The sequence below is a fragment of the Hyperoodon ampullatus genome (assembly GCF_949752795.1).
Source record: "Hyperoodon ampullatus genome assembly, chromosome: 13".
NCBI classification, from domain to species: domain Eukaryota; kingdom Metazoa; phylum Chordata; class Mammalia; order Artiodactyla; family Ziphiidae; genus Hyperoodon; species Hyperoodon ampullatus.
This window is the reverse complement of record NC_136926.1, coordinates 64,985,992-64,997,843: the sequence shown is the minus strand read 5'-3', so window position 1 is coordinate 64,997,843 and position 11,852 is coordinate 64,985,992.

The window sequence follows — 11,852 nt, the reverse complement described above, 5'->3', positions numbered from 1 at the left end:
ACATAACAGGGCAAAGGCAGAATGACACAGGAGGGTCCCAGTAAGTTCAGGCTCCTGTCGCTGCTCCCCAGAAGGCAATGAGGTCCTTGACGCCTTGCCCATTTCCAGGTCTCACCAAGGAGACACATAAATGGTTACTGAGGAAGGAAAGAAGGAAGAGATGCAATGAGCCATGACACTGACTTAACCACAGTTTCCCACTGTCAAATGCACACATGCTTTCTCATCAGCGACTTCATAGACTCTGAGGACGCCCTTCAGTAAAAAAAGGAAGGGGGATTGGGGGACTTCCCTGGTGGCGCAGTGGTTAAGAATCCGCCTGCCAGTGCAGGGGACATGGGTTCAAGCCCTGGTCCGGGAAGATCCCACATGCCGCTGAGCAAGTAAGCCCATGAGCCACAACTACTGAGCCTGCGCTCTAGAGCCCGTGAGCCACAACTACTGAGCCCACATGCCACAACTACTGAAGCCCGCACACCTAGAGCCCGTGCTCTGCAACAAGAGAAGCCACCGCAACGAGAAGCCCGCACATCGCAATGAAGAGTAGTCCCTGCTCGCCACAACTAGAGAAAGCCCATGTGCAGCAACGAGGAACCAACGCAGCCAAAAATTTAAAAAAAAAAAAAAAAAAAGAGAGAGAGAAGGGGGATTGGTTCCATTGAAGTATTTCTTCTTTTGGGCGGTCAGAGCATAACTAAGGTAGAAATTTGGTGAAATGGAAAAACATATGTATAGAACTTTCAATTGTTTTTGTTTTTACATAATCCAGACACTAAAGAAAAAATAAAGCTAAACTGTCTTAAATATGTCATAATCTTTTTTGTGAAAAAAAGAAAAATATGGCTAGAACTGGACTCATAGACATTTGGAGTTGAGAACAACCTATAAGTTTATCTAGTCACAGACTCTCATTTGACTGGTGAGAAAAGTGAGGTCCGTCAATTGAGCTGGCTTGCCCCGAGTCACAGGTCACATCAGTAACTAGTAACTAAGTCAGGACTAGAGTCTCCTTCCTCCTCCCTGGCTTCCATTGCTGCAACACAAACCAAATCAAGGCTAATAACCTAAGTCTAACTCCATTCACAACACTGCGATGTGGGGCTTCCCTGGTGGCGCAGTGGTTGAGAGTCTGCCTGCCGATGCAGGGGATACGGGTTCGTGCCCCGGTCCGGGAAGATCCCACATGCCGCGGAGCGTCTGGGCCCGTGAGCCATGGCCGCTGAGCCTGCGCGTCCGGAGCCTGTGCTCCGCAACGGGAGAGGCCACAACAGTGAGAGGCCCGTGTACTGCAAAAATCAAAAAAAAAAAAAAACAACACTGCGATGCCCACATCTGAAGTTTGGAAAGTTCCATTATATTGATAGTAAAAAGTGTACCAGTCAATGGCTTGGATGGGTTTTTTTGTTATTTTTAAAACTGCCTCAATTCAGTTGCCTAACACTCAGAGTGGCCACACAGAGTGGTGTAGGCTGTGTGGACTGTGTAAGTTGTGCAGCTGTGCTCTGGACAGGGGTGCCTGCCTGAGGAAGCCAGGATGGGCTGAAACCCGCTATGTGCCACTCACCAAGCCCTACGCTTAGGAACAGAGCTGTGTCTGCAGGCGAGGGGCACTTTTCCTAACTCTCCCAAAGACAACTTTGGGGACGGGCCAGTGATGACCTGGTGCCACCCTGGAGCTAATTTAATTTGTTCCAAGCCTCCAAGTCTAGGTAGAGATGAGTACATTTTAAAATCTAGAAATCAAGGCCTTAACCTATAAATTAAGACCTCTAACTAAAATTAAAGAAAAATACATCAATAGAAAAACTGAGCAAAGAGCATGAAAAGTAAATTTACAAAGGAAGAAATATAAATGGCCTATAAAAAAATGGCCTGAAAAATCTTCAAGTTCACTAGTAATCAAAGAAATGCAAAGGCAAATGAGATATAATTTCATACCCACCAAATCTGGAGGAGTGGAAAGGAACACCGAAACCCAGTGTTGGGGAAACTGGTATTCTCACACTCAGCTAATGGGGATGAAGATGTGTATAACCTATCTTCTCTAGGGCCATTTGCCCAGATATTAAAAACCCTTTAATGTATGCATACCTAGGAATAAAAAAAAAAATCAGTCAAGAAAATAACCAAAGATGTCTTTGACATTCACCTACAAGTATGTCTCTAAGGAAAATAAGAACAGAGGCCACACCCACAGGTCAGGCATCTTCCTTCAAGCCATTAGCTCTTGGAGTCAGCATAGGTAACAACACCACAACACTCACAAATGAGAGTCCACCCAAAGGGAGAAATACCTGCAGGCTGTTATTGTCTTTTTCTAATTCAGCTATAAAGAGTCATGCAGTTGAGACAGGAAAAGGAAGCATGCAGGAAAGAGCATGTGAAACAGAAACAGAGCATCACTGAGAAGTAGGAGTTCTCAGCAGCTGGGTCATCTGCTCTGAGGCGATTCTGCCCCTGGGAAGGCAAACAATGGTCAGTGTCCCTTAGCAAAGTCCCAGGAAGCCTCTCAAGGCTGGAGCAGATTGCATCTCTTGGATGTTCCAGCCCTGCCAAGGGATGGGATGAAAATCCCACCGGTCCTTGTCCACAGCTTTGTGCCCTAAAAGTATGGCTTTGAAGAGATGGACTCTTCAAAGCAAGCCTTTGAGTATGGGCCAAGTCCGCCAAGTCTGCAAGGGAGCCAGTGCTGGCATCTTGCCCAGCAGGTCACCCCCAGGGGTGTGAGTGGTGTGTGTGTCCAGGCTGTGTTACCAGGTTCCACCCAACCTCACAGAAAGCCATGGGGTCCCCTGCTGGGCCCCAGCAATGCCACACACGGGCACTCTGTGAACTCCCCCAAGGCTGGCACTGGCTGGGAGCGAGTCTGCATTACCCCAGGGTCCCAGGAGGGGGTGAGAGAAGCCCAGGCCAAGTGGGAGCTTTTTTAAAGGTAACTCTTTATCTTCAGCAGCCAAATGATTTTTGTTCTGCTCTCTATGCCTTTCTTTATTTCAACAGCAAGACAGATTTTTTTTTTTGGTACAATCTTCAAATGCTGTTGAAGATTGTACCCCAATTAGATGTACCACTTTGATCCTGCAGCTCGGTCTGGCCCTGGTACGTGAAGTTGTTTTAGGTCTGAGAAATCTGGCAACAAGTCATTCCAGCTGCTCCCTGAGCCCCGCTCCCCACACAGGCCCCACCTCTCCGAGGGAAACTGCAGAGAATACAAGGCACATGGGGACCAAACGGGAGAGGTGGTCGCTGTCCCCTGAACAGGTGCCTTCCATCCTCACTAGCCTTGCTAAGATGAGTTTAGAACCCCTGATGATCTTCCGGCATGATCTTTATTTTGATCTTGGCGATGGTTACACGAATATAAACATTTGTCAAGATCCCTCAGGCTATGCACTTAAGATTCATGCATTATCCTGTATATAAATTATACTCCAGTAAAGTACTGTTACTATTAAGAGTGGGGAAAAAAAATTGATGGCTACAGGAAGCATGATCTGCAAACCAAATGGTACAGAGCCAGGTTCTTGGCCTTGGAGATTGTCAGAGATGGAGGAGCTGGGAGAGAGCCGGTGGGGGGCTGGGAGCAGGTGGGCCTGCACTGAAAATCACCAGAGTGGGATCAGGTCTCAACCCCACCCCAGACGCGCCTGGGCAAGTCACCATCCCTCTCTTGGTCTCTGTTTCCTTATCTATAAATTGAAGAAATGGGCTAGTTCCATAAAAAAATACAGATTCTTGGGCTTTGCCTTGCGATGTGAGTCCGGGGAACAGGAATCTGCATTTTGATAAGCTCCTTGGGTGAGAGTCATGCTCTTCGGGGTCCAGGACCAATATTTGGGAATTGTGGACCATGTGCTTATAAAGGTTCTGACCTCCAGTGGTAACAATCCCTGCTTCTTTGTGGAAAGAACAGCGACATAGGGCCAAGAGGAAGGTGTAAATAAATAGGATGATCAGAGTTGAGTGGCACAGGCTTCCCACCTTACATTCTCCATTCAAGAGCCTAAACTCAGACTTTAAATCTCAAAAGGGTGACCTTATACAGTTGTGCAGTTTGTGTACTGCTCAAAGACATCTACGCAAGACAATGGGTGAAGGCTGAGAGTTAGCACATATCCCATTTGTCAGACCATGTGCCCTGAAGCAAGGCTGCAGCCACCTGGGGGAGGGGCGAGAGGGAGGGGTTGCTTGCTTCAAAATTCATCCAAGATAAGGGACGCCTTTTCCTAATTCTGACCAAGGCGCTGCATAAGTTAGTGGTGTCTACAGAAAGACCAGCATCAGAAAACATTCATGTGTTTTCAGCCCTAATTCCCTAAAGACAAGATAAGTGACTTGATATTCAGGACCTGTCCTGCCTTTTGCCAGCAGTCCACAAGTTTGTCCTAATGTCACCTGCCCTTCCACAGACATTCCTCGCCTCTGTCCTCCATGCTTTGGTCAAGCTGTTGCCACCACCTACCAAACTTCTCACTGGTCAGCGATCCAGTCGTTGGCACCTTCTGCAACCCCTCCAGGTGAATTAATCCTCCCACCAGGATCCTGTGCCCAGCACAGGGGATGGGGCAGCTAATGAGACAGGCGTGTTCCAGGCCCTCACAGACCTTATGATCCTGTTGGAAGATGATTAAGGCACTAATTACAATAAAGCGTGAGTAAGGAGAGTGTGTAGCAGTGGGCACGCTGTCTGTTCATTACAAAACTAGTATGGCACCATCTACAAACAGTCCAACCCCCTCCCCTGCCAATCTGTCTAGAAACAATGCAAACTGAACTCAAAGCTCTCTTGGATCTGGTATCACTCTCATCCCTATGATGCCTAAATACTTCACACTCTAAGAAAATTAAGGTAACAGAGCATTCATTAAAGTTTTCTGCAGCATCTAATTCTACAGACTACCAGCTGGACATAAATTCTTTTCCCTGGTCCACCTCCCTGTCCTTCCTCGCCTAAGAACCTCTCTGGCCAGTGCTCCAAGCACTGCTGGCCCCAACAGCTAGTGAGGGAGACTCTCCCTAGGGCCGGGTGGGGTGCGGGGGGGCCAACCACACCCGTTGCTGGGCTGTGCGCAGGCCCCACCCAGTCCTGCTGCCCAGCTGCCCCAAAGGTGGGCATTTCCTCTCCAGCACTTTCCTCTCTCCTCTCTTACCCACCGTCACAGACAAGGCTGGGGAGGGAGCGAGGGGCAGGTCCTCGGCCTATTGGAGGTGCTGACACACATTCAGCCAGCTCTAAATCGGCACAGTCACGATCAATGCGATTCAGCAGACAGAGACAGAGCCTGCTCTTCTGAGACAGGGTGGAGCCGGGTGAGCAAGAGCGTAGGGGCTGAAGCCATGGGACTGGGATCTGAGTCTAGGCTCTGTCCTGTACTAGATGTGCCACTTCAGGAAAATCACTTAATTCTCCATGCTTCCATTTCCTTACCTGTAAGATGGGGCCAACCCATGGGGTTACTGCAAGGACTAAATCAACTAGCGCTGGTGAAATGCTTAGCATGCAGTAACCGCTCAAACGGTGATATTAGCTCCACTAGTCCAATACTCCAAGTTATTGTTAATTAATAATAATTAATTAATAAGTTAATACTCCAAGTTATTATTACCTGCAAGAGTAAAGAGTCCTCCTAACCACCCCCCATCCTTACCACAGCTACTGTTCGATAACCTGCTGGCTGGGAGGCCATAAGGTAAACAGACTGTCCCTGTGCCAGGAAGCACACAGCACACGGCAGGCAGGTGCACCTGACCCAGCATGCCTCAGAAGCCCATCCAAGGCACCGAGGGGACCCTGACGCAGGAGGCACAGCAGGGAGGCCTTGAGGACCACACAGAATCAACACCACTCCCAGGCGCCTCCTTCACCAAAGCCAAGAGCCCTGAGGGGTCTTCCGCCAAAGGTCTTTCAGTTTCACCCCTTCCTCTTTGTTCCTACCGATGTCTTTATGTCATCCACGCAGCCATCACCTCTCTGCGCCACCAAGGCCAGTGCCTGATGGACTCTGGGTCCCAAACCTCTACCTCGGGTCCCAGGACTCATCCCCAAACAGCCCCATAAGCTGTCAGTGGGTCTTTGTACAGTCTTATCATGGCTCCCCGTTGGGCAGAGGGTACAGGCTCTACCGCCCACTTGGAGCCCTACCCCCGCATGCCCTGGCCCCGCCTCTTGCTTCTGGGAAGCTTCATGCTGGGGCCTTTCTCCTCCTGGCCTCTCAGATGCCAAGTCACACCAGACATCTCTGGGAGAAGAACAGTGATACCCTTTCCCTCCAAAATGGGTCCCCCTCCTCCCGTCTCTAAATCCCACCCCCATCCCGCAGGGCCACCGCGCCCACCTCAGACACAAGGTCTCCCCTGCCTTGCTCCACCCTGACCTGCCACTTCCCTAAAAGTCCCCAGCACTTATTTCCCAAGCACACCCTCCGCCACGTAATCATACCTCTCTCTTCCTGTGTGGAGCCTTACCTCCTTCCCGTCTGCCATTTTTTCTCCCAGCAACAGGTAATAACACCTTGTTGGGTACCAGGTACTTACCTAAAGCTCAATAAACACTTGCAGGAGGGACACATCCTCTAGCTTTCCAGCCCCACATGAGCAATAAAAAGAAAGAAATGAGGTAAAGGGCCGCTGGCTGCCTGACCCCAGGAAGCAAACTGGATGGGAGCCCCGTCCTCCCAGACACTTGCTTCACTCCAGTTTTGCCAACAGGGAAAACGTTCCCTCCCCTCGCCGGCTGCTCTTTATTCCTGGTCTGCTTGCCTCAGAGGAAATGCCAGTGGTGACAGAAATGCCAAAAAGAAAGTCTGCAGGAACCCAGCAAGGAGAGGGGAGCCTCCAGATCCAACCCAGGAGCAGGCAGCTGAAAAGAACACAAATGGGAAGAAAAGCTCTTGGAACGTGGAGATGAGGGGGGTAGGGCTAAACTAAAGCCCCCAAGCCTAAGGGGGTGGCAAGAATTATTTTTTGCAAATACAAGGAGCAAAGTGTAATTTCAGATGCAGGGTTAGTAAGTTATGCAATTGTACTGGATCTCAGGATTTTTCCAAAAGATCGAAATTTTTTTACTGAAAAATCAGCTGCAGTATTTGTGAAAACGGAGTATTGCTGTCTCACCTTCTCTCACTGTGAAATGGGAAATTTATGAAAATAAACGAGAGAGCTGGTGCTGGCACGATGCTGAAGAAGGAATGTGTAATAGCATGGCAAAGTCATGGCATTTATACGAAATGTGTAGAATAGGCAAATCTATAGAGAAAGAAAGTTGGTTAGAGGTTGCCTGGAGCTGAGGGGGTTGGGGAGAAATGGGAGTGATTGCACACGGGTACAGGAGGGGATGAAAATGTTCTGGGTGATGAGGTTCTAGAAAATGATGTCTCTAGAGAATGTTCTAGATAGTAAGTGATGGTTACACAATATTGTGAATATATTCAAAGTCACCTACTTTTTTTTTTTTGGCCGCATCACACAGGATCTTAGTTCCCTGACCAGGGATCGAACCCACACCCCCTGCAGTGCAAGCATGGAGTCCTAACCACTGGACCGCCAGGAAGTCCCCAAAGTCACCTACTTTAAAAGGGTGGATTTTGGGAATTCCCTCTCCGTCACCGCTCTCTGGTCCCCAGGCAGGGACACGTCAGATCCCATTTTACCCACACTCCGCGCCTCCAGTGGACAAGGAAGTGTTTTTCTAGAGCCACGATTTCTTGTTGTGGTTTTCTCCTCATAGCTCTAACCTCAAGTGTCTGAGAGCCTGTCTGAGTCCCCAGGCCGGTCTGTCACCATGACACGGGGGCTCTGGCAGATGCCTCTCCTCCTGGGTCACTGTGGGGAACAGAGGCCGTGACTCTGACAGCCCATCTAGGCCTTACAGAGGTCCTCGGGTCACACCCACTTTCCGGTGCGTTGCTCAAGCCGGAACAGTGATTCCACTTCGCTAACTCCCCTCAAATCGCTCTCCTAGGGGCTCCGTGAGCACGTCTGCTGTGGCGGCGACATGAACTGCTCTCATCACACAGGCCACCCCAGCGGCTCTCAAGGTGTTAAGAATAATTAGCAATTTCAACATTTTAGAATATCATCCCCTGGATAGAGAAAGCCAGAAACCAAAACCACACAAAAGACAAGGCTTGAAGTTCCCAAGCACCAAGCTTATGAAGTAGAATAGGGAATTAGAGTCTAAATAGAAGAATTTAAAAAGGTGCATCTGAGCAGACCAAATCCTACCTATGTCCTTCTTCCTTTGTTTCCTTTGTTTGTGTCACATCCTGGACTTGGGCCTCCATGGGACTGGGTTTTATTTGGTCTTACTGGAGACAGTGTCAGCGATTAAACAGTTATGCCTCCGCTGGCACCGTGAATCTGGAAACGAGAAGAGTCTCCGTCCAGAGGTGGCTTTTCGCCTACTCATTCTGGCGTTTGTGTTGGCAGAGGTACCGAGCTGCACAGAAAGAGGACTCGGAAAATGAGAGGCTCGGGGGGAGGGTGCCAGCGAGATGTGGGGAGGCAGGCAAAGGTCCGAAGATGAAAGGCAAGGCCCACCTCAGGAAAGGGCCATAAGGTACCAGTAGGCCCGGCACCACCTCAGTTACTGTAAGATGCTTATGCCTTTTTGGCTTCCCAGTAGAAATGGTCAGGCCGGAGTAGAAGGGGAAAACACCACACTGTATTAAGTGCTTCTCTTCTGGGCTGGTGGCTGACCCGGAAAAGCCTCAAAGGCCACTTGTTTGCCCTTCCAAAGGTCAGCACTGCCTGGGCAGCCTCGGCGCGAGTGACCACACACTCAGCTCTCAGAAGGCAGGCCCACCCCTCAGCACCTGCACGCGCCAGGGCAGGCGGGCAACACCTTGGTGTCCTGCGTGCTGGCACTGCTGTCCAAGGTCAAGGGGGGACAATGCACAAACTGGAATTATTCTTCAGTGAGTTCTGTCTGAGGCTAAGTTCCAGCACATACATCTCTCTAGCTCGGGCCCACCTGGCACATACCCTGGGCCCTCCACAAATGTCTATTTTTGGCTCCCTGTAGTGAAAAAAGCAAGACTGGCATTGGAAAAGCACTCTCATTTGCTAAGGCCTTAATCCAGGCAAAAGCCCTTACTTCCACAGTTTACCTTGGAGAGGAGACTCCATAAGCAGCTGCTTTAACTACTTCGGATTAACCAGGGCTTGGGGCTAGGGCCACAACCCAGCACAAACGTGTGCTCAGAGCAGCGTTTCTAGAAATGCATGCCGGGCAGGGACCATTTGTGATAGTCATGGCCTGGGGGGCAATGGGCAGGGAACATCCCAGGGGCATAGAGCCAGACCAAGAGGCTGGGCCTCTATCAACCATCACTGCCCTGTCGTGGGTGAGGAGGGCTCCTCAGCAGGGCACTTGGGTAAATTAAATGTGAAGTTGACTGCTTCTCGGGCTCGGAGGATCTCACACCAGCACTCACAGCTCTACTCACAGTGCAGTGCTGTAATCCCACTGTATCATCAACCCCTCAGAGGCAAAAGAAAAGTGAAAATTAATCTAATTAGAGTCAACAGTGTTCACAGTAAGGAAAATTCTGGTATTTTGCCAAGAGTCTCTCTTTCCAGCCAGCTTTGTGGGCAAAGGGCACGGGGTTTGGAGCCTGGAGGGCCTAAGCTGGAATTCTGGCTGTTACTCAGCTGTATCACCGTGGCACAACTGTCCAAGGGGCAAAAGTGTCACTGCCTTACAGAACTGCTATGTGGGTTCATGAGAAAAGATATAAAAGCCATGAAGCCCCTGATGGATATTAAACACTCAGCAAGTTTTCCTCTTGTCCCTCATGGACTCAAGTCCTACCCACCTACCCGCCTGGTGGCCTACTTGGACATCTCAGGAGGAGGACCCAGGACCTGTCTCCTGCACCCCCAGATCCTGCCCCCAGCAGCAGAGGCAGGACTCGTGTCTGGGGGTGGGAGGTCCAGGGAGGGAGGCTCCAAAAACCCTGCCACACCTAGCTGCCAACACCTTTCACAGCTATTATTGTCTTATCTCATTTGGACCTGGGCCTGGCAGCTATATTTTTATTATCCCCATTTTAGAGATCCAGAGAAGGAGTAGGTCTTGGGCTAAGTCACAAAGGAAGTTATCCCAAGAGCGGGGTCTCACAGTCCAGTGCTCTAATAAAACGACCAATATTTATTGAGTATCCAGACATTGTACTACATTCCCTATAGGGATGGAAGTGTCCACACTTTGCAGTGTGCAACTGGATGTTCAGCAATGCAGCAGAAGTGACATGATGCTTCCTTCCAGGCCTAAGACTGAAGAAGACCTGGAGGCTTTCACATTTGTGTTCTGAGGGAGGGCAGCCACCTTGAAATAAGGCCACATCCACTGAGACCACCATGTTGGAGGGAAACCCAAGCTAACCCCAGGAGGATTCTCTCTCCCTCTCTCTCTAATGGTTCTGCTTCTCCGAAGAATCTGCCTAATACAGGTTTCTCAAGACCATGAGCCAAATATGATTTGCCTTTGACCCCTTAGTCTGCATAGCGTCCTGCTCAGACTTTGCAAAGGAAAAGACTGGAGACTTCCCTGCTGGCGCAGTGGTTAGGAATCCGCCTGCCAGTGCAGGGGACGCGGGTTCGAGCCCTGGTCCGGGAGGATCCCACATGCCGCGGAGCAGCTAAGCCCGTGCGCCGCAGCTGCTAAGCCTGCGCTCTAGAGCCCGTGAGTCACAACTACTGAGCCCACTTGCCACAACTACTGAAGCCTGCACGCCTAGAGCCCGTGCTCCACAACAAGAGGGGCCACCATAGTGAGAAGGCCGCGCACCGCAAGGAAGAGTAGCCCCCACTCACCGCAACTAGGGAAAGCCTGTGCACAGCAACGAAAACCCAACAGAGCCAAAAATAAATAAATTTTAAAAAAAGGAAAAGACTGAAAACCACCAGAAACGGGGGATGGGTGAATAAACTAGTATATAGCCATATGATACAATATTATACACTTAGAAAAAAACAAGGAGGATCGCTGTGCACTGATAGAGAAAACATCTACAGAATGTTCTGTAAGGTGAAAGAGAACATGTAGAGAATCACATTTTCAGTATGGTCCCTTTGACGTAAGAAAGGGGAAAAATCAGAATGTATTCCTTATAGTGCATGAAAAAATACTGAAAGGAGAAACAAAATATTATTGAAAGTGGTACATATTATACTTGTGTTTTTTAAAAAACAGTTCTTTTACTGATCTATATTGATTTATTATTTATGAGTGAAATCATATAGTGCCTGGGATTTGCTTCAAATACTCCAGGGATAGGAGAATGGACACCGGAAAAGAATCAAGCTTGGTGGTGAGATGATAACTGAGGAAGCTGAGTGGTGGGTACACAGTAATTCGTTAAACCCTTCTGTCTACCTTTACATCTTTTGGAATTTTTAATAATAAAAAGTTTTTTCAAAAAGTGTTACCTCCAGGGAGGGAGCAAGGCAAGAAGGAAGGGACAAAGTGAGAACAATATTTCCATACTTCACAGATCGTATCACTTTTTTTTTTCTTTTAATTCTTGACGTGAAATTCACATAACATGAAATTAACCGTTTTACGTATTTTAAATTGTACAATGCAATGGCACTTAGTACGGTCACATTGCTGTGTAACCACCACCTCTAACTAGTTCTAAAACATTTTCATCACATCGAAAGAAAACCCAGTACCCATTAAGCAATTCCTCCCTATTCCTGCAACCTCCCCACCCCTGGTAACCACCAACCTTCATTCTGTCTCTATGAATTTACCTATTCTGGATATTTCATATAAATGGAATCATACAATATGTTACTTTTGTGTCTGGCTTCTTTCACTTAGCATAATGTTTTCAAGGTGCATCCAA